Here is a 23,302-nt window from a genome sequence, read left to right on the forward strand (position 1 = left end):
ATCAGGTCAGCCTCACTTTTTCCCGCCCCCAGCCTTTGCTTTTGTTCTTTGTCTCTATCCTGCCATCCCTAAAGGGCAATCACAGCCACTCATGCACAGGCTGGGGGAGCCCTCAGCCCTGGGCGTTGCTCAGTGTGGACAAGATTGCTGCAGCACTCACGGGCCAGCTGAGCAGAGAGCTCTGTGGGAAAGCAGGCTCCAAACAGCTTAAATGCTTTATCCCAGGGCGGGTGGACAAGGCATTGATCCCTTCCAGCTCTCTGTCCCGGTGCCTTCCCACGAACTACCACAGATTTTGCATATTTTTTTTCCTCTGCTCTGGCTTCTTTCATGTTTTTCTCCTATATCAGGCAGTGTAAGCAGCTCTATTTCAAAATAACCAGCAAATATCCTGATCCCCTGAAATCCTTGTGAAAACTCCTGGTGTTCCCTGTACTAGAGATAAGGGACATCTTCCCAAGCAGTATGTGAAAGCCAACTGTTATGGTTTCTCTTCGGGGCTCCATTGCCTTCCTTGATTTCTATTGCATGACAGCGCTCACAAAGCTCCCAACTTGTTATTTATCAGGGCTGGAGCCTCTGGTGATGACAAAAATGGGAGGTTTTTCTGCAAACTTCCCCAGGCAGCCACAGCTGGTTAGTCAGTAAGGGCTCTGTGCACAAGTTCATCCTGAAGTCGAGCAGAGCTTCTCTTCCAATTTCCCTTCCTATCCTTCACCCTCGTCCTGTTTTCCCTCTGGGAGACCTGTTGTAGTGTATTTTTTTTTTTATTCCCCCTGTATCTAGGAGAGTTTGATTTGGCAACCATCCAGGAGAGAAAGGACTTGCAATTGCTTTGTCCTATGGTGAGTTGTGTTATTGTGACTTCATGGTTTGCTGTTGGGAAAGCGATTAAGAGGAAAAAGTCCCACCTGTGACTGAAAATGGACTTCTCGTTATAAAAACATCCCTGGGTTATCTCTGAGGCTGGTGCAATCTCCTGCATTCTTCCTTTTCCATTTTTTCCCCCACCTTTAGTATTTTTATTTTTTTTTTTTAGCTCTTCTATTTATTTCCCAGGTCCTTTGCATTTGAAGGATACTTCTTCTCCCCTTCTGCTTGGACACGTGCAGATGGTACTTTGAACCCCTTAAACCCTGTGTGCTGGAAACGCTTGGATACTTCCAGAGGCAGAATCCAAAGGTTTTGGAGAGCTCTGGGGTAAATGAGCTGAGAGGTGGCTGGTGCAGATGGGTTGGGGACCAGCAGAGCCAGAGACACTTAATATTTATGGGGTGTCCCCACTGGTTGGGATCCCCTTGATAAGGAAAGATCATGCCAACAGGCTGTCAAAGTAAGGAGGTGCCACATATCCACAGGTGAACTGAAGAAATTCTAACAAATGGCAGGAAAAATTGAGGGGGGGAGGTCAGAAAAGGGATGAGAAATCACAGGGTGATTGTTTCTGTAAACACATGGCTGAGCGTTGGCAAATAAAAAGGCTGATGTAAAAAAACCTTAGTATCTTTCTCAGACTAGGGCTTAAATAGCATTACAGGGATTTGGTGGGATGAACAGGACTTGCTGGGGGTAGGGGAGCAAATGAGGAATGAAGGAAAGGATTGTAACCAAAAATGGGGTGCACTTGTCCTGTAGGTGAGCAAGGGGCTGAGAACAGGCAGCTTAAAAGGGGTGAAACTGGTGGGACAGACCTCATGTGAGTTAGAAGGAGCAAGTGGGTGAATGTGAGGGACTCCTAAAACCTCCAGCTTGGTGGTAAATGGCATCTTAAACTCCACCATCAAGGGATACAGCAGGACAGGGCCGTTCAGTTCCCTGGGTGTGTTAGTGCAACACCTCCTTTCTAATGGTGATGAGAGCTACTGGAAAAGCTGCTCTTTTGGGCTTGATTTGGGCTAATAGGGCAGAACTGGCTGAAAAGAGTGGAGGGTAATTTCAGGGAGTAAGTAATGAAATAGCAGAGCCCAGAATGCCACGAGAAAGGCAGTGAGAACAGCAGAGTAAGGATAATGGGCTGCAAAAATCTCAGGGAATCAGTAGGTAGCATCTCTCGGGAAGGTAATCCAAGGGCTTGAGGAGCACAGGGGAGTTGGCAATTACTTCAAGTGACTGCATTAGGGGCACCACAACAACCCATCTGGATGCACAGGAAAAAGAGGGAGATGATACAGAGACCCAACGGACCTCAGACACAAAGAAGAGCTGCAGAAAAGGGGACCTGATGCCAGAGACATGGAAACAGGGACAACAGAGCAGTGGCTGCACAGCTACGAGTTGGAGATGCAAAGGTGTGGGACAAGCTCCAGGGGGTTGTCCATTTTAAGGGTGGGCAAAACCCTTTTGTAAATGCATAGAAAGGAGGGGGGCTGAGGAAAGTCCCAGCATGTTGCTTAAATGAAGGAGGAAAACTAAGGGATTCACTGTGGAATTCACTTCAGCCTTTCCTTGCACCCTGCTGTTTAGGACAGGGTGATTAAACTGGGCAGGAGCCCAACTTGGACAGGGGAGAGAAGATCTTCCAGGGTATTTAGAGCAGTCAGGTGTGCTAATGTTGGCAGGACCTGCTGAGAACCCCCTTGGGCGTACTTCCAGAGCTAAACCAACCTTGGAAGTGTTCAGGGATTTTCCGACGCTGCAGGAGCCCAGGACGGGCTGGGATCTGCAGCGGGGCAACCCCAAGAGTTAGAGGCTTCAAAACAGGGAGCAGTGCAAGATGTTATTAAGCAATCCATCTGCAAGAACCTGAAGGATAATGAGGTTAGAATGTGACAACTGACATGGGTTTGTCAAGTGAAAGTCAAGTGAAATGAATGTAATTTTCTCCTCTGACAGGATAACTGGGCAGGTGGATGGGGAGCAGTGGTGGATGGGAAGGAGCCTGGCTGGTGGTGTGGGGCAAGCAGCCTTGGGAGGGTTACCTGCTCTGCAGAAAGGCTTGGGGACATTGGGCTGAGCCTCAGGGGGAGGTGAAGAGCTGATCCATCGCACAGGAGTTAAAACAAACACCTCAGCACACAATGCCATCAGCTCCTTTCTGAATTTCCCCCCTGTGGTAATGCCTGTATTGCTGCACCTTGATGTGCTCACCTGTGTGTGTGTCCCCATCCTGCAAGGACCAACTCTGCCCTTTCTAATTCCTCCTTCTGGTCATCAGCCTGTCCCAACCACCATCATCTCTGCTGCAGTGGCTCCTCATCCTCAGCCTTGTGGTGGGCTGCCCTCACCGGGGGCACGTGGCCATCACTAGCTGCTGCTCTCCCCCACCCCATCCCAGTCTCCTAGGTTCAAGACTGAAGGGCAGCCCTGCCCTAAAAAGCAAACCTTTGCACGACTTGACCAGGTCATTTGTCACGGTGCTTTTTTTTTTTGTCTCCTCTGCCCTGTAGCCCGTGCTGCAGCACAGGATCCTCTTCCACCTTGCATCTCCAGGGACTGCGGTCCTGCCGTGCTCATGGCACGGCTGCATTTGTCTTAAGGATTGACCCTTCAGTTATTATTAGCCTCATGGTCACCTCCAGCACCGCCTGTCATGATGAATCAGAAATAGAATCCTCTCTGCATCACAGTCCTCGTTAAACCGACCATCCCCTTCTACCTGCTGCAGTCTTCGCCTCATTATAACTCCATTACCTTTAGCAACAACCCCATTACCATCCATTATCTTTCTTATCTCCTTTACAAGGCTGTTATTTGCACCTCCTCCTTTACAGCCATCCCCTCCTCAATTACAATTCCATTATCTTTATTACCACCCCATTACAGTCATAATTATTCCCATTACAATTTTGAGATCTGCATCTCCATCCAGACAAGTCGGTGTCTCCATCAGCCCCATCACCAGCCTCTCTTGCTCAGTGTTCTTCATTGCCTTCATCCACCTTCCCTGCACTCGTAACTATCCCCATACCAATGGTTCTATTCTAATTATTTTTCATTATGGTTTTATAGTCTTTTGCTGTTATTGCTTCCTTTATCAGCCGTTCTCCTCTCCCTGAAGTATCATAGTTGGAATGGGTACAGGGGTGGGAGCTGAGACTCAGGTCAGTGATATACTGATTTGCACCAGCCCTGAGCAGGTACTTACACCCCATCCCTGTCCTCCTTTGCAATTCCAGCACTTCATCTTCATTGCAGCCCTAATTACTGACGTTATCTTTCCGTTATCCTTCAGCTCATCTCCGTTGCAGCTTCCCTGGCTGGCATGATCACCTCCTCCAACCGGTGGTGCCCCTCCTCCTCCTCCCTCCGTGGAGGAGCATCCCCGACCCTTTGAGTTTGCCATACCTAGAGCTGGACAACGGCTCTAGGGACATTTTTTTTTCTTTTAAACGAAAAGAGTATCTGTGTGATATTAGTAGAAGCGCTTTTCTTTCAAAGACTTATAAATTCTTAAGGTGCAGCCCAGAGCACTGCATCCCAGAGGAGCTGTGGAGTTTCCTTCCCTGGGGACACTCAAAAGTCATCTGGACACGTTGTGAGTAATGTGCTCCAGGAGTCCCTGCCCGAGCTGGGAGGTTGGACTAGCTGACCCCCAGTGCTCCCTCCTGACCTGAACCATCCTGTGATGCCCTTGGTGTTGCTCTCGCTGTAGTTCCAGCTGTGTGCCCACCCCAGGCTCTGCCAGACCTGCCTGCGCTGCCCCCACACCACTGTCATCTTCCATAAGCCACCCTGGGAACTCGGGGGCAGCCCTTGGAAGCTTTTCCATCAGCAGTAAGAGGAGAAAAAAAGGCTTCTTGGCTGGCACAGGGTGGGTTGCACCCTTTAAGGTGCCGTGGAGGAGTAGGGTACCCTGCTATCCCCTATATATACTCGGCTATCCCATATATAGCCCTGGTGCAGCCGAGGACAAGCACCCTGCCAGCGGGTCTGGTGCCCACACTCCTCCAGAGGACAGTGAGAGATTGGAGTGGTTACAGAGAGTGTCACAAAACTCCCCAAGGATGGGGAAACTGCCGGCTCTAGAGAGCTCGGGCTGCTTAGTTTATCACAAAGATTGAGAGGTGACTTCATGGCTTCCTATAAGAACTGTCAAGGCAGGGAAATACTAAAGAAGGTACTAAAGAGCCCTTTACGGCGGGGAAAGGCGGCGCAGGAGCGATGGCCGGGAGCTGAGGCAGGCAAATTTGGATGAGCGATGCACCGTGTGGGGTTTAAGTGAGAGCGATGCCCATTTCCAGGAGACTGCGAAGGGGGCGTGATATTCCTTACATCCCTAAACCTAGCAGAGGGGCCGGGCTGGTGGCAGCTTGCAGGTAATTAGCAGCTCTGGTGTAAGAGGGGATGTAGCTGGTGTCGGAACGCCCCCGGGTTATTTCCCACAATCGATAAGCTTCGTAAATAATGCATCCCCCAGGGGGAAAACCCGCTGCTGCCTTGCGCTTATCAGATTTTGTACTCGTTTGGCTTAGCAACGCCAAGAGGGAATAGGGCTCAGAGGGAAAAACAGAGGCTATAAATGAGTACGGGGATGTGTGGGGTGGCCCCGGCACAGCCAGGGAGCTGTGCAGCCCCCGCCGAGATGCCACTGGGGAGCCCCGGGAGGGGAAAGCTAATTAAAAGTTAAGGAAGGGGGGTGAGCTGCCATGCAGGGGCAGAAAACAGCTCCCAGCACCACACTGTGACCCCTCTGCAAAACTTGGGGGAGTTTTTCCTAATTCTGGCTTGGTTAAACGCTACCGAAGAAAGGGAGATGAAGCAGTTAGCATCTCTCTCCTATTATTTGTTTGCTTTGCTGCTTGCAAGGGCACTTGACAGAGCTGAGATTGGTGCAAACCACGGGGCAGTGCCCTCCCTGAGGGAGGGATAGCTGGCACTCTTGCTCTGCCACTCCCACAGGGATTTGGGGAGAGCGTTTAAACGCTCACTGATGCCCTCTCCACACCTCGGAGAGGGCCTGGGGAAGGCTGAATGTAAGACAGGGTGGCAGGAAACTTAAGCCCTTTTGGGGTCAAGGAGAAGGATTTGACTGAAGAATTGAGAAGCAGCACCAGGATGGAAACCAGTGCTTTTGGGTTTAATCTGTAGCCACAAGTTTAGTTCATCTTAAAAAGAATAGCCTGGGGTTGCCTGAGAGCAGAGGGAGAGCTGCTTGCCTGCCACGACCTGCCACCTGTACTCTGGGGTTTAAAGTAAATAAAAGCAAGGAGCTGGCAGGAAACAGGCAGCGTGGTGGAAAACACCTTTGGGATTAAAACAGCCCCCTCAGTGGGTTTGTGCTGCCCAGGCTGCTCACTGCACAGCCGGGAGGTTTAATAAATTAAAAGAAAACGCAGGTTTCCTCGTTGTAAAACACAGTTAAGAGTGGCAGTGGAGCACCGAGGTTCTTATGAGCTTCAAGGAGATGGAAATTTTTGGCCAGGTCAGTAAATAATCCCGGGGTTGAAGCAGGGCAGCACCGTTTTCCACAGAGCCCCTTATAAGGGGCTGATCCCGCTGCTTGGCAGCCCACGCTCCCTATCAGGGGGTGATTTCCACCCTGCACGGACAACCTCGGACTGCAAATAATCCATCACCTCCTGGCTGGGACCCGGACCGGGCAGAATGGCTTTTTTTTTTATCACCCCCTCGTTGCAAACCAGTTGCAAAGGGGAGCTGGGGGGGGCCAGTTCTCCAGGAGGGAGGTGCTGGGCCGTGCTTAGGAGCGAGCACGCTGCAAACTGCCGGGCTGAGAAGGGGAGTGCCTTGGGGAGTCTTTAACTGCAGCTCAATTACATTAGTGATACACCAGCCGAGGGGATAATTTACTGTCTCCAGACAGATGCTTTTACTCCTTGCAACGAGACAAACCCAAAAGCCAGCACGGCCCCATGCAGGCGCCGCCCGCGCTGGGGACTCGCCAGTCCCCGAGCATCTCCAATGGGTCAAGAGCTGCTGATCTTTCCTTGCAAAGCATCAGCCCCAGGGGCTTTGCTGACAAGTGTTTTTCCATGCGTGCCTGGCCCAGGATTACCCGTGTAAAGCCCTACCTGTAGGAGTAAATTAATATTTGCTCAGCTGCTCTGGAGGGGTTGGGTTTGCTCCCTGCTGCCCCGGGGAGGATGTTTTTTTGAGGTGGGATGGATGCTCGCCGGTCTTCACCAGCTGGAAAGCTTTGCTCTGGAGCTTGGCTGCTGGATCATTGAGTTGTTTCATGGTTTAAATTTCAAGTTTTGTGGGGCTGGCACCATCTCCTGGTCTAATTTTGCCCCTAAACCACCACAGCAAACCTCAGCAACCGCCCCAGGGACTTAACCTTGCTCACCTCTGGGAGATGCTGAATTGGGAGCAGTGTTGCATTGCAAGGGCAAACAGGAGCCAGCACATCCCCATCGAGGTATGTCTCCACCTCCCAAAAAATCCCAGCTTTCCCAGGCTCATGTGGCTGGGGCTTGTTAAAGCTTTCCATCCCCCCCAGGGCTGCTCTGGGAGCTGGAGCCCAGATGGTCTGAACAGATTACTGCAGCCTCCTGGGCTATCCATCCCGGGCACTTTGGCAGGCCTGAATTTCCTCCGAATGACAAAAATAAATAAAATCTCTCAGCATTAAATGCTGGGAAGCCCATGAAAAAGCTGTGTACACAATGAAAACAAATATATGGTTAAATAACCTCTCTAACAGTATTTCTATAAAATGCCTCTCTAAATAACGCCAAGTGAGAGGCTCACTCCGTCCTGATTAACCTCAGTTGGGGAAGATTGTCTGCATCAAATCATTACCATCAGCCGATTAAAAATGAATTAAACCGAACGGAAAACAATTCCCCAGACGTCCCTTCTCCTTTCCAATTCGGGGGCAAAATAAAAATGGCATTAAACCCTAAATGCTCCAGAGCAAACGCAGCACTGAAGTCACCCCAGCCTGAGGATGAAGCAGGTAATGGGGACCTGGGATAGGGTGGGATGGAATTGGATGGGGTGGGGTGGAGTGGGGAGGAATGGACTGCTTGGCCGTGGTCACCCCACGAAGAGGCACCAGGACCAGGTGTAAGGGTCATAAGGCATAAGGGGGATGCTGATAAGGATTGATTAAAACAATCCAAGCCATCCAGTCCCTTGCCGCTTGAACAGACCCCTTTTTTTGGACTCAGCTAAAGTGACTTTTTAACATCTCTCACTTATTTTTGTTTTATTTTTAGAAATCCCAGCAGACCCTTGGGGTCAATATATCCAAAGGAAAGTGCAAAGTCACAAATCTCATGTGTTGGCTGGATAAATCCATTCCAACAGGAACATGTTGCAGCACTGAAAGCCAACAGGAGATGCTCTTTCACGGAGCAAATTCCCACCCCAGTGTGTTTCCAGAGAAAATATTCCCAGCAGCATCACTGGTGAGCACTGAGGAGAGGGAGATAGTGGGCAAATCCTGTGTTTGGTACTCTGCACCAGCACCCTCCTTTCCAAATGGAGCAATCTCCCAGGGAAAGCCCCCAAGTAATGGAAAGGCCTCAGATATTCCTTCTTTGACTTATTTTTTAGTCATTCCCATTTTCTCAATAACTTTCTCAAAACCTGCATAGCAATTGTTGGGTCCCATCAGCATCCAGCAGGTGCTCCGAGGTCCTCTCCAACTTGGCACTGAACAAGAGTCATCCTAAGCTGGAACAAATAAGGAGAAAGATCCCAAAACTTTGGATGTGAGGGGGTGCATCCCCTGCACCCTGAAGTTGTGCTGGAGACACTGCTGCAGTGTCCCCATGGTCCCCTACAAGAGCCAGAGAGTTTTGGATCTCAGGACAGGCCTCCTGGCAAGATCCACATCCCCAACACTTCTTGGACACAAACCCACATGTTATGAAGGACAGTCTAATGACTAACTCTAATTCCTAAGAGGAATATATCATCCAGATTATTTTACTTTTTGGCCTTCACTGAGTGTCTGTGACATAATAAAGAAGAATAATTGACAACCAAAGAGACCTGCCATCCTGACACTTTAACGACAGCCTATTTTGAGACACCAGAACTGCAACTCAGTGGTTCTAGAAGTTGTAAAAACTGCTGTAAAAACCAGTCTCTGTCCAAGCAGTTGTAAAAACTTGTCTCCAATAATGAGGGGGCACGACTGCTGCTGGGTTCCTTGGTATGTGGGTGTCCCTGGAACGAGGTGATTGTGCCCCATCTCCACAGTATCTAACCCCATGGGATGCATGGGAACCCAGTGGCTGTTGGGGAGGACAAAGCAGCACCAGGGTGGGCTTTTTGTCCACCCCAGCCATGCTGTAAAGAGAGCATTTAATCCCCTTGCTAGTGACAGAGAGGGGAGGTAGCCAAGAGCAAAGCTGGGCACAGCGAGGGCATGCTCCTCCGTGAGATGTCAGAAATGCCTCTGGAGAGGGGCAGAGCAAAAAGCACAAAATCTCCCTTATCCACAGCTTTCCAACACCAGGACATCCCAGCATCTTCCCCACAGTGCTGGCACCTTCAAACCTGCAGAAATCCCCCACTCTCAGTGTTAACAGGAGCAGTGTGCATGCTGTTCATGCATGCATATATATTCTGGAGCACCCTTTTGGGGTGCAAGGCCATGCAATTAGTAGCACAGCCCTGCCAGGGGCTCATTAAGGGCCAGGGAAGGCAGCGTGGGGCTGCAGCCAGGAATTAGCACCGAGGTGCCACTCGCTTTGTTTCAAAGAGCTCTTTCGACTCGGGCCATAAAATTAATGTCTGAGCAGATAGCTGGGAAAATAAGAGGCTGTATAAAGCAACTTGGTGCTTGGCAGGGGAATTGAGATGAGTTGCATTTGGGAGATGCTGGGGTCTGATTGTATTTCTCTCCCCTCTGGAGATGCTGAGTGCCCTGGCACAGCAGGTCCCACATTGTCATCCCTCCACCTCCCACCCCCAGCTCTCCCTGGCCCTCAGCTCCCCACTACTGCTCTCATTCTGCTTCTTATTAATCCACCTGGCTTTTGTCTCGGTTCCCCCATCCCTTGCACGTTTGTCCAGCCCTCCAGCCACTCAGTCCTTGCTTTATTCTCTGTCTCTCGTGCCCGGCCTCTACCTTTTGCTCCTGATTAGAGCCTTACCTATTTATATGCTTAACCTTTGCCTCTCTTTCCTCTGTCTCTTTAATCCACACATCGATCTCGTTTATGGCCTCCATCACTCATTACCCATGAGCTAATGCTGCCCCATCTCTGTGCCCTCTCTCCTAAGCCATCCTCAGCTCTGGCTCCTCCACACCCCAAGTCGTGGTGGCAGAAGACATTTTGGCACATGAGCATGAGGTGCAGGAACTCAGCATCCCCCCACCGAGGATGCTGTCCCTTCCCTGACACATTTTTTGCCCCATTTTGAGGGCTAGGCTTTGCCCTGTGCATGAGCATGAAGAAACCTGCAGTGGACAAACATGTGTGGGGTACCCAACCTCCTGCATCCCTTCACCTGTGGATGCTGGAGGTCTGAGCACCCTGCAGAGGACAGTGGCTCTGGGGACAAAGCTCATTTTGGTGATGCTCTGAGGTTGGTACCCAGGGCAGCTTTCCCAAGCTTCCTGGCAGCTCAAATTCAAACCTGGAGGATCATCAGCTAACGATCATCAGCTCAATGCATTGCCCCGTTGGTGCACCCCGCTGGCTGCTCTGGCACCCCCGCTCCACGCCTTTCCTTGCCCTCCCACCCTATCACTGCATCCCATAAAGTTGCCTCATGGAGTCCAGCCTGTAATTTTTCCGCCTCCTCTCCCTCCCCAGGTGGTGGGAATTTTCCTCTTGCTGATTCACGCCTCCGTCGCGTCACACTTTTTTTTAGCGCTGACGCTGCTGCGCTCACCCCAGGGAGAGGCTGAAACCCCAAGCTGCTGCCTCGGGGACTGGCCCTCTGCCAGCCACGTGCTGCCAACTCAGCCAAAAACCTGCACCTGTGCTGAGCAAACCCAAACCTCTCCCACTGCCGGGGTCAAGCAAGGGAAATTTCAGGGGTTCGTTTTCTCCCCGCTGCCCCAATCCCAACCCCGTGCTCCCAGCTGAGTCCCCGTGCTGAGAATGGCACACCTCCAGCTCTAAAACAAAAGCTTTTTTTAGTATAAAAATCCTCTGGCTCTTCTATCTGAGCCATTAAAGTGGCATGAAAAGGTGGAGGGCCCATGGTGCATCCCTGGTGGGCTGGAGCATTTGCAGCCCTGGAAGAGTTTTGGGAAAGACAAGCATCCAGATCCCCCTGCAGGCACCTTTTTGAGGGGTCCAACAGCTGGATTGGGTGTACACCTCTGCTGATTTCTCCTTGAGACAGTAATTGCTGGGGATTTCCCCCTTCCCTCTGTTTGTTCCCACCTCCCTCCATCCATCCATGCTCCAGATAGATCCATCTCCTATGGAGGGGTCTCTTGCCCAGCATCCCATACCCCAGGAGGCACTTTAAATGAGCTTTTCCATTTATTTTCTATCCTGGGAGCTGTCTTTTATTTTTTGCTCCTGAAAAGGCTCAGGAAGCATCCTCCCACACAAGCCCCCTCCTTCCCAAAACCCCACGAATTTCAGCATCCCTGCCAACCCCTTGCCTGGCAGTAATCCTGCTTCTCACCAGCGGGGTATAGCAGGACCACGCAATGCCTGGGAATTCCAAGCAATCCAAGAAATTCCCACTCAGCAAAGGGATGCAATGGCCCTTGTGAACAGCTCAGGAGTGTCACTGCCTGCCCAGCTCCGGCAAGGTCCCTGAGGGATGTTTCTCCAAATCCTGCATCATGGAGGAATGACTGCTGGGCACCTGGTTCCTCGCAGGATGGGGACGAGGGAGCAGCCTGTAGGCAGGCTCCCACTCCTGGACAGGGAAGGTGGGATGCATCCCATTCCTGCCTTGCCCTGGAATGGTGACAGTGGCACATCCCTGCAGCCAAAGCCCCTGGCTCAGTGCCTGTGCTTCAGCTTCCCTAAGCAGGATGAGGAATAAACTGAATAAGGAATTCCTTAAGTAGACCTTAAATTAAATTCTTCACTTTGGAATTTCTCCTTCCTGGCTGGGGGGGGGTGCTCCGAGATGCACCCACACAATCAGGGCGCCCTCGTGGGGTGAAATGAGTCTGGAAGGTCTCAGCCACACTGGGGTGCTCCTGGTGGCAAATGCTGCCTGTCCCCTGCCTGCACACTCCACCCGGGATGGGAAAATCCCACTGAGCTGCCTTGGGGCCAGCACAGCTCTGTGTCCCCCGTGGCCATCCCGGAGGACGTCTCCCCTCTCTCCTGTCATCCCGGTGAGTCCAGAGGATAATTAGCGAGTAACAAGCCCTACAGTCACAAAGTCAGGGTGGCTTTAGCTCTGCCGCGGTGCAAATTACAGGGAAATGGGGATTTTGGCATTCAGCTGCATCACCATCATTAGGCATAATCGCGATTTGCCCCTAACAGGGCTGAGGCTTCGGGCTGCAGGGAGGAAGGCTGGGGAATGCGAATACAGTAATTAGTGGGTAATTGCCAAGTAAGGAGGGGTGAACGCTGCTGGCCGGTGATGCAGCAGGGTGGCACTTGCAGTCGTGGGCGTGGGACACCATGGGGCATTTTTGATATCAAATACACCATAAATACATCATAAATGGAAGATTTTTGGGTTGTTTCCCCCCTTCTTTGCATTAAAACATTTATTTCTGAGTGACCAGGAGGAAAAAAGGAAAGGAGGAGAAGGGTGGTACCCACAAGCAGTTTGCAGTGCCTCTGCCAGGCTGAGCCCAGGGCTGGGGCAGCCACAGCTCCTGGGGAGAGCAGAGGGCCGAGAGCTTTGCCCTCTGCAAAGAGGTGCAGTAAGGCCAGAAGACCCCTTGGGGGTCTTTTTGTCCCATCACCCACCGAGCCCTAGGGAGCCCCCCAGCTCAGAATGGAGCCCAAGCCAGCACTGAACTGAACTGATGCCTCTGATCTCATTTGGAGTGAGGGCTTTGATCAAGGTCAAGTGATGAGGAATGAGTTGCTGTAGCTGTCTTCAGGATTTGGGAGGAAATACCCCCAAAAGGCTGGTTTTTTCACCCCAATTTGATTTTTAGCTTAATAACGATGGCTGGTGTTCCATCCTGAGCCTGCTCTGTTAAGAGTCCACAGCATCCCAGACATCCCACCCTCGGATGCAGGACTTATCCCTGGATGGCTGACAGAGTCTGGGCACAGCCACGTCAGCGGCTTAGTGGGATTTGAGGGAGGATTAGACACCAAAGGGGATAACAAGAGAGGATAAAAGCTTAGAGGGGATAAAAGACCCCAGCGCATCGGGGTGAGAGGCAAATACTAATTGCCTGGGGTCAGGAAGGCAGATTCCCTCTGGGAGGGTGGTTTATGGCTGTGGGCGGGATGCTGCTGGGGCCGGGCACACAGACAAGCTGGGGTGGTCACAGCCTTTCCCTGGAAAGAAATCTGAGATTTTTCCCCATTTTGGGCAGACAGGTGTGGAGGTTCATGTGCAAAAAGTACTCAAAATGGAAAAGAAGTCTGAAGAAAGCATCTCCAGCTTGGCATTGGCTAGTGGGTCAATTGGTACCCTGGAGATTTAAATCTGTTCTAATTCCCTTGGTGTCCTGTTTAATATGACCCCAGCATTGGTACTGAGCAGGTAATGATGAATCCCACTGGTTTCTGCAGCAAGGCATTCCCCAAATACACTTATTTTAGGAGGAAGGGAGCCCATGCTGGAGCGAATCTCATCAGCTCCTCCATGCCATCTCCGCAGGTCCCATGCACACATCTTCCCTGGCAGCAGCAGGAGCAGCCCAGACACAAGTAGAGGGATGTGCTGCCTGCCCAAGCTCTCTCTGCCTCCAGGAGCCAATTTAGGGTCCCTCCCTCCTTGTCCCAGCCGAGAGAGGACTGCCCCACTGGCTTGGATAGAGTGGACTACATGCCTGAATTCAAGGAGAAGTCTGTCTGCACTGGGCACAGTGGAACCCAAACTCCTGGAGGCTTGGAAATAAACCCCTCTGGTGCCAACCCACTGTGCTCAGCGGCCTCGTGTCAAGCAGTGGCTTGTTCAAAGGCCATCAGGGCCAGGCTGCCATGGGCTGTTTGCCACAGCACAGGAGAGGGGTGTGTGCCAGCACCGTCTGTGCGTGGTTCAGGGGGTCCCTTCTACCCCACTGGTGGTGTGGGTGGGATCCTTCCCTGGGATGGTGACTCTTGGAGGTTCATACAAGACTGGGTGGCTTCAAATCAGCGCTGTGGGGTGAGGACCAGCCCTGGGGAAGGAGGGCAGGTTCTCCTCTGCTCTGCAACATGGTCCCTGACTGCACATGGTGGTGGTGTCACCACCCTGCCTCAAATCCCAGTGAAGGAGGGAGAAGAGCATGTCCCTGGTGCTGGGCCAGGGTTTGCAAATGCAAGGATCCTCATCCATGGGCTGTTTAACTGTCTCCTCAATTCCCCCTGAACCCAGGCTGCACAGGCCCTGGGTATGAGTGATCCTGCCAGTGGCACCACACAGACGTGCGGGATGCAGCGACGGCGCACACATGCCCCCCTCCATCCTCCCATGGAAACCCGGGATAATGCCTTATTCTTCTCTGTGGCACAACCAGCTCCATCTCTGCTCTGCTTTACCCAGCCTGGGGCAGAGGAGAAGAGGTCCTCTCCCAGCTCCCAAGTGATGCTCATCACAGTCCTCATCCTGCTGCTTGCACAGGACCCACGTGCACAAGGCCTGGGCGATGTTAGAAATCGGTTTTTCCCAGCTGGATCTTGCTCTGCCCTTGTGGGGTCCCGTATGAGGATTTCTCCTCTAGATAAGCTGTGATACAAAGGAGATGTGCAAGGGCAGGACTGAAAGACAGCACTGCTCCTACCTGGGAGCTGAAACATGGACCGAGGCTGAGATACAGATAAGTGAGAGATCACCTGGGATTTAACAGGCAGTTTTAAGACCAGATGTAAAACCCAAGCCCTCGCTATTTAGAGTCATTAAATGTCCCCTGGTTCATTCTGCAAAGGGTAGGCACATTAACCTGCTGGCCTGGCCGCCCTCTGCTAACCACATCCTCATCACACCAATTCCCCTGACATTTGAAACTGCTCTTTTTTTCCAAACCTGCTGCCTACTCTCATTCCCAACCCAACATTCTGAGGCTGGGCATTTGCTTCTTGTCATTCCTGAGGATCTTATAGCATAAATGATGCTACGGAGGAAGAAGAAAAGATCTGTTATCAAAGCATCAGGGATAAGCACGTCTCCATCATGGAGAGAGTAATTTCTGCTCCAGTTAATACCCTAAAACTGCAGGGAGAAGCCCTCCCTCGGGAATGAGGGGCAGGGCAGAGCATCACCCCTGCCAGGGCTCACGCTGCCTGTTCTGCCTTTGCCACCTCTCCTGCCAGCTCCCATTTCCATGGAAACCTGCCCTCCTCACTCCTTCCCCTGCCTGCACTCCTGCTGATTTAAGGAAACCAACTTTCTGCTCCCTGAGGAGTTGCCTGGATGGGCTGGAGACGTGACACTGGGGCAGGCAGTGATGTCCCCCTGCCCACCAGTGCCTGGCAGCCCCTGTGCACCACTAAGGGGGGGCTCTGCAAAGCTCAGGGTGGGTGCGTGCCCCTATTCCTGCTTTCTTCAACAGGGAGGGCGGGACCCCTCCTTATCTCACCCCCTTTCATCTGCTCCTGGTTCTTTCCATGTCTGTCTCTCCTCTCCCAGCCCTCCTTATCTGTTCTCCCCCTGGCCCCCTCCCCTGTCCCTCTCCCCAGCTTTGTTTACATCAGTAAAACGCTTGTCCGGGTCAAACACAGTTTCCTGATAAACACATTTCCATTGATTGCTGGAAAGAAAAAATCCTACAGAGCAGTGGATTCTTTGCTCTAAAAATCGATAGCACCTCCAAAATCCCTCTTATTCCCTACCACAGCCCTCCATCCTGGTGAGGAGAATGTTTTCTGGGGACTCTCTCAGGGCGGAGACAGCATGAAACCCCTCCTGGATGTAAGATGTGACACCTGAAGCAGACACACGGCATAAGGCACCTATAAATCCACCTGTCCTTTTCCATGCTGCATCCATGGGTGACAGTCCCCCTCCAGCTGCTTCCCCAGGCAAGTGCCCCAGTGCACTTGCAATTGCGATCCATTGCATCCTGCTTCTGCTCCCTGGGCCTGTCCAAGAATTCCCATTTCAGGCTGGAAGTCCAGGGTGCTTGGAGGCTGCCAGAGCCCCGTGGGTGGGGCCAGCAGGTGAGGTGGTGCTGTGTGATGGCTGGAGTCCCACAGGCCACTAAAGCACCTGCCATGGGGAAGCTCCTGTGTCGCTGCAGTGACTGACTTTATATCACTGTAAAGCCACAGAGAAATTTGAAGGGATTAAGCTTTTTTGCCACTGCCACAAATACGATGCTCCCCCACCGAGGTATCCCCTCCTGGAACGCATCAGGGTAGGTGGATACACACCGAGACCTCCCAGGCACCTGCAGGGTTCACTCAAGAAGCTTTTTTTGGACTAAAAATGCTGAAATATATGCAATTTACTGTGCAAAATGATGCTCTGCCCACCCATCCAGTCAGTGGTTCACCTCCTCTATGGCAAAACACAGACGGAGTGATGCTGGGAAGCATCCCTGCCCGGTGAGCCTTGCCGTTTGGTGTGGGGAGAAAACAAATTCAATTATAATAATAAATAATTAATGATACATAATTAACAAAGACATAAAAATGATACATAATAATCTGGGCTAGGAAGAAACAAGCCCAAGTGCTCCATAGGGCCCTTATAAACTACCAGAGCCCTGACCCAAGGGAGCCAGCAGAGCGCTGTGTGACCGAGCATAAGGAGCCGTAATGAATTCAGAGTTTCCACCAGGCTTTAATAAACTCATTCTGCAGAGGCTGTTAAGGGAACTAAGACGAGAGGTGAAAGTTTGTTACGGATCAGAAACAGTCTGGAAGACAGAGGAAGAGATAAAAGAGCTGAGGGGTGATGAAGGCATCCAGTGGGGTGGGGAGCCTGGGGCATCTCTGGTGGGGCACTGGCCCAGAGCGGGGCCATGGGAGGTCTGCAGGAAGATGCTGCAGGCCCATCCTCAGGGGCTGGGTTGGTTTTAAAGCAGAAGCTAAACCTCATTCATCCCCAGTGCTGTGGACATTCATTCAAAACCAGCGCTGCCTTCGCTGCTGAGGATGCTGATCTCCCTCCCGACAGCATCCAGCCTGCACATCAACAACGCAGCCCTTAACCCCCCCAAAAAGGCTGGCTTCACCTAACTCAGCCTTACTGGTGCTTACAAGCATCCTGTTGCTGGCCAGAGCCTGAACACCACAGCTCCATCATGGATTTTCACCCAGCTCCATCCTGATTTTCAACTCACATTGGCTCAGGGGGTGCTTGGGGCTGACATGGGCACACCCCTGCCTCTCCTTGGGGTGTCAGCTTTGTGTTTACCCCTTCCTTGCTGAGAGAGCGAGGATGACCTTTCCCAAAGGCAAAACAAGCCTCTGGGGTATCCAGGAGTTGCAGGAATTGCATGGAGGGGAGGTGGGAAGGTTACACCCCACCAGCCCCCCCCCAGTCCTGCTTGGCTTCATGCCTCCCAGCCTCCGGTGTGAGAGCTGCAACCCCTCCAGTGCCTCCCAAACCCTGCCCTGCTGGGATGGATTTTTTAAATTGGATTGTGACAAACATTTAATACCTAATAGAGCTCACACCGGCACAGTTAATTAAGAAGGTGACTAATCCAATTCACTCGTGGGAGCGCAGGGAGTGAGGAGCAGGAGGGAGGGAGCCTGAGTGCATGCTGGAAGGGAGCAGGGGAGGGAGCAGGGGATGGGGAAAAATGAGCTCAGCTGATATCACCCTTCATTTCATTTTGTGCGTGTGCACAAACGATGAGGGAGGACTTTCCTTCCCTGTTGCAAGCTCTGGAGCTGCTGAGTAAATGCTAAGTTGTCCCAGGATCCATGTGAGCTTCACAGGGGTACCAGCCCAGGGGAGGGTAGAAATTCATGGCAGCTGGAGGTTCCTTGAGGCTCAGCTGTAGGGATGCCCACAGCCCAAATCTTGGTTTTGTTTTAAAACACCCTCCAGGGGTTTTTCCAGCTCTGGATGAGATGCTGTGACCCCAACACTGCAGAGCATCCCCCCACTCCACACAGGACCCCGCTGTGGGACTGGTCCCAGGCACGTCAGGCTGGCAGAGCCAGCTGTGCCAACATCTGTATGCCACTCACTCCCCGTCCCCCCGGAGTTGATAAATAAAACAAGTGGAGTTATTTTGGCCCTGGGGACAGGGCTGTCTCCCGGAGCACAGAGCGGCTCTTTCTCCGTCTCTCTGTGGCGCCCGAGTTCATTGTTATTCCCCGGTGGAGAACAGGACGTGGATTGAGCCGAGGTCCCCATCTGCGGCGGGCAGCCGGAGAGAGACTCTCTTCATATTAGCGCCTGAGGGCATCAATAGCGCCTTTAAATGAAGCCCCAGGGGGAAACAAAAGGTCGGAGTGGGGAAGAGCGTGTGGGCGAAGCCGAAGAGGGATGGGGGAGACAGGGACGGAGCCGGGGGAGGAGGGGAGGCAGGATGAGCTGGAGAGGAGGGCAAGGGGGGAAAGCAGAAATGAAGCAGCTCTGTCTAAACCATGTTTTCTACTGAAAACTGGGCAGCTGGAGGACCTTGGGATGCAGGCGGCAGTGCCGTGAGCGCCGGGTTCCAGGGATGCTGGAGCACCGCCCGCTTCCAGCTCAGCCATTGCCCAGCGCCACTCACCCGGCAGGGGAGAGTCCTGCGCGTTAATCGGTGTCCCGCTGCAATTAGGGCTCATGAGGCAAGGCCAGCGAAAGGGGATGCTGCCTTAGTAACGTGACAAGCAGGTGGGTTAAAATCGGGGAGATTAAAAACCCCGAAACGACCCGAAGGAAAACCAACCAACCCGCTGCCCAGGAATGCTGCCAGGCTGGATCCAGCAGCATCCATGGGCACCCCCTGGAACCCCATCGCTCATCCCAGGGTGCACGTCAGGCAGGTGTGGGGAAGAGGAAGTGACAGCGTGGAGTAATTAATGAGGAATTACACGACAAGTTCATCCCTCCCGCGGCCAGAAGAGTCCCCAGGGTGCTCCCCGCATCGTCCCCCTTGCAGGAAATAATTACTTAAGTTGAAATTATTTACCAAATGAGGCAATTCTCGGCGTGCTATCTCCCAGCCGTTTGCCTGGTTTACATTGTTACCACTGCTACATAATAAATTAACTGTGTAATTAAAGACAACTTTAATGCTGATGCTTTGCAGAGGGATTTTCTTTTAAGTCTCTGTGCAAGAAGCAGCAACATAGGCATGACATGAGGGGCCCTGGCCACGGGCAGGGACAGGCAGAGCCAGGCAGGACCAGGCAGGGCACTGATCCCCCACAACAAACATCATGTCCCGTTAGTGCCAGCGTGTCCCCTTGGGGAGCCCCTCGTTTCCCCAAGGGATAAGGCCCAGATCGAAGCAAATCAATCTGTGTTTTAATTACCAGCTGCACTCTCTCCGTGGGGAAGCTGAGCCGTCTGCAGGGGGAGCGGCCGAAATCGCCTCGGGTGGAGCTCCCTGCTTGTCCCCATGTTATTTAGCAGGGACATGGATGTGCTCCATCAACAGGAGTTATTCCCTTCGCTGGTGCTCAGCCAGGCAAGGCTGCAAAACCTCGAGGGGATTAGAGGACTCATCCACCCCAAAAAATATGGAAACCAAAAAATGCACTTTAGGAATCCTCATTTTCAGCGATTTCTGCTGACTAACATGATTTCAACCAAAAGGAAGAGAAACTGCTCAGGAGCTTATCCAGGAAACATTTCCCTTTTGGAGATGATGATCTAGGAACACAATGGAGGGCTTTGAGCTCCAGGGGTGGACACCACGAGGGGCTGTGTGACTCAGGCTTTGCTCCTCCTGCAGCTCCTCCATCCTGCACCCACCACGCGGCTCCAGCGCGATGCTGGCAGGGCTCGGGGCAGGCAGAGCTCAGGGGTCACTTTCCCTGCTTGCCATGAGCCAGAAAGCCAAAGCCCAGCCTTTCCCATGCTGGCTGTTGGTGGGGGCAGCCGTCCCCCAGCGCCTGCCTCCTGCCTCTGGCAGCCCAGCGTGGCCCAAACGCATCGGTATCGACTCAGCAATCAATTTTCAAATCCCAGGCAGCCAGGCCAAGGAAGAGTAATTACACCAGCCAGCCATGTGCTCCAGCTAATGCAAACGGAGCAGCTTTCCCCTGGGACATTGCCACATTTCCCATGGTGCCAGGCAGGCAGAGCAAGGCTGTTTTCCTTCCTCTGGGGAGGATATTTGCACTTCTGAGGCAGAGCCAGCACCCACTGGAGCATCTCTGGTCCCCAGGCACCTCTCCAGCCCTCTCCCCAGCCTGCAGCCTTGCATGATCTTAGGTGGGATCTTCTTCCCCAATGAGTGAGATGAAGAGGAGGGAACTGCCCTGGGGATGAAGGACAGAGAGCTGAAATAATTTCTCCCTCCTGTGATGCTTCTCATGAGTGGAGGACAAGGAGAGACACAACCCCTCACCTCCACCAGACCTCCTTCCTGGAGAACAGCCATTACCAAAGGACATTCCTACACTTAGAGAAGCTGCAAGCACTTCATTTTCACCACATGCTAGTAGGAGGCTACTAGCATTATGTGGTGACTTGCTGGGGAGGACAAGTGCTGGGGCTCTGCCCACCCTGGGGAAAGAGGTGGTGAGCAGAAATGCCTTCCAAAACCCCCTTTATTTAGGAAAAAGATCCTAGAGGGGATGAGAGAGGGGTGGGAGATGGTAGCTGGGGCGGGTTCTAGAATGTCCTGGGTCAAGCTGCCCCCAGAAACAACTCAAAAGAAAAATGTTCAGATGAAGGTCTCTGTTCACCAGACCTCTTGGAGACAGAGACTTCAGTGAGCCCATACTACCTCTGCTGTCCTTTTGCTGGGGGTTCTGGGGGGACCCAGGCCTCTTCCTAGCCCCCTGACACCCCAGGGAGTGGGGGGAGAGAATTCAGTGTCCCTGGGATTTATACCCCACCAGCAAATCTGGCAGCAACCAGCCACAGGGTAGCAAACCCCAGACCCCTGGGGAGGAGGAGAGGGGACGTGTGACATCCCACAGCCGCGACACCTCCACCTGCCCCATCTTTTCCAAAACTCTGCCATCTCGGATGCTTCCATGCCAGCAGGATGTAATAAGCTGTGGTGGATTGTTAAAAGCTGAAGGCAGCTGGTGGAAGCTGGGAGAGAGGCAAGGCAGCTGCCAGCTTCACTGCCTGCTCCTTGCCAGGGCTCCTGCCCTGCAGATGTTTTGCTAGGAGGAAATTATGGAAATACCAGGCTTTGACATTGCAAAGCATCAAGGAAAACAGAGGGGGTGGGAAAAAAAAAAAAAAGAACCAAACAATTACCTGGGACTCATCAAGGAGCTGCAGGGAGAAATTGTGATGGGTAATTATAAAGGGAAAATAAAATCAAGCTCCGAGATGAAGACGACAAGCTGGGGGAATTAGGAAGGTGCAGGAGGAGAGGGGCTCCTAGCTCCCCATGGCAGCCTGTGGATGGGAGGCTTGGTGCCGGGATTTTGGCAAGGAAGGATGTTCCTTTGAATATTGATTCACTTGGAAAACTCCCTAAGCAGATACGGAGGCCAAGTGGTGACTGGGCATGGGATGTCTCAACTGGCCAGCTGCCAGTTCCAGCTGCCCATCCCTGGGCTGGATCAGTCCAACTACTGCAAACTCTGGGGCTATTTCAGGGAATACTATCATTAGTTAATCAGCACAGGGATGCTGCTGCTCACTCACCCACGCTCTGACTCCCTCCTTTGCCCAGGAGATAGTGGAGAGATGGAGGGGGGAGGAGGCCCTTTCAACCCCCATGGAACCCAGCTGAGGCAGCTCCCCTTGGGGTTGTGGGAGCAGAGGCAGCCCATGGGAAAAATCTTTAGCTAAAGGTCAGCTGAAATGGTGCTGGACATCCCAGGATTCATTTCAGGCACTTCAGTAAAGGAGGCTGGACCTGCATTGTGAGATGTGAGACAGTGCTGAGGGCAAAATCCCTTCCAGACCAAGAGAGAGGCACCTGCCAAACCTGACCCATGTTTTCTATTTTATTTTTTAATTTCCTATCCCTATCCTCTCTGATTTCCTTGTTTCTCTCGCAGTGAGGGTGGGTTATGGAAGACCAGGAACTAACCATGCTGTTGAACAGGTCCTGAGCTTTAAGCACTTAATGCCATCAAATTTAGCAGCCACCTCCCAGTAACTCCAGCCAGCAAACTGGGCTTATAAAGCAGTACTCAAGAGCTGGGAGGATCCAAGCAGTCCCAGGCTTTACCCTTGCTGGGATTTTGACCCTGGCTGTAGGATGCTGCTCCCCTGGCTGGGACCACCTTAGGGATGGAAGCAGCATCTAACGACATTGACGTTTTGTTTCTCATTACAGGCACAATTAAAAGGAGCGAGGATTACAGGCGCCAGCCACATCGTGTCCCCGTCCCTCAGCTGCCTCACGCTGCCTTTATCTCTTCTGCCCGGGCAGTTCCATCGATGAATCGACTTCTTCCCCCGCCTAATTTATGGCTCCTTTATGTTTGTTTATATAATATGGTTAAACATCTACTTTACACCCTGCATGCTTGTACTTGCTAATTAGCATTTTTCTCAGCATTTATTGCGTTTGCTACGGGCTCTGACAAGATGCACAGGAGCAGGGAGAGGGCTGGGAGCCCCACAGGCACCCTGCACCACCCCAGCCCCGCAGGTTTGGGTGCCTGATACTCTCTGAGAGCTGCTGGCAGTCAGAGCTGAAGCTGTGTCAGAGAAGGGGTCCTCCAGGATTTGTTTCTGCTTCTGAACACAGTTCTTGAGCTGGTTTAGAGAGACTGGGGAGCCTGGAGCATCACAATCTGGGAAATAGTAAGAGATCCACGTGTCCCCCCATGGGTGCTGTTGCCCCACGGTGATGAACCATTCCTGCAGCCTCACCTTTCTGATGCTCAAAGCCACGTGATGAGTCCCTCTGAGCAGGTTTGGGGTGCAAGGCAGAGCAGAGAGTTCTCCAGGGGTCTGGCTTGGGACCCTTGTACCCCACAAACAGCCTCACGGACATGGGGAGCCCAGCCTTTCCCTGCCTGAAAAGCCACCTCATTCACCAGGAGCTGAGCCCAGAGAAAACCCCAACCTCAGCCCAAAACCAGACCTTCTCTTCACCTTGGTTTGCCAGAATTTACAGTCAAATCCCTTCCCAGCACCAGCACAATGAGCCCCAGCAACCAGCACTGTTCATTCCAGTCCAGGCAGTATGGATCTCCATATGGACCCACACCACCCCGGGGCTCAGCTCTACCCTGTGGCCCCACTAAAAGCCCCAGCTCCTGAGAAGTCACCACTTCTTGCTGCTCAGGTGCCCGAGGGGAGGACCTGCCCC

The sequence above is a fragment of the Manacus vitellinus genome, unplaced genomic scaffold, assembly GCF_001715985.3.
Source record: "Manacus vitellinus isolate BGI_N305 unplaced genomic scaffold, ASM171598v3 scaffold_44_pilon, whole genome shotgun sequence".
Lineage (NCBI taxonomy): Eukaryota > Metazoa > Chordata > Aves > Passeriformes > Pipridae > Manacus > Manacus vitellinus.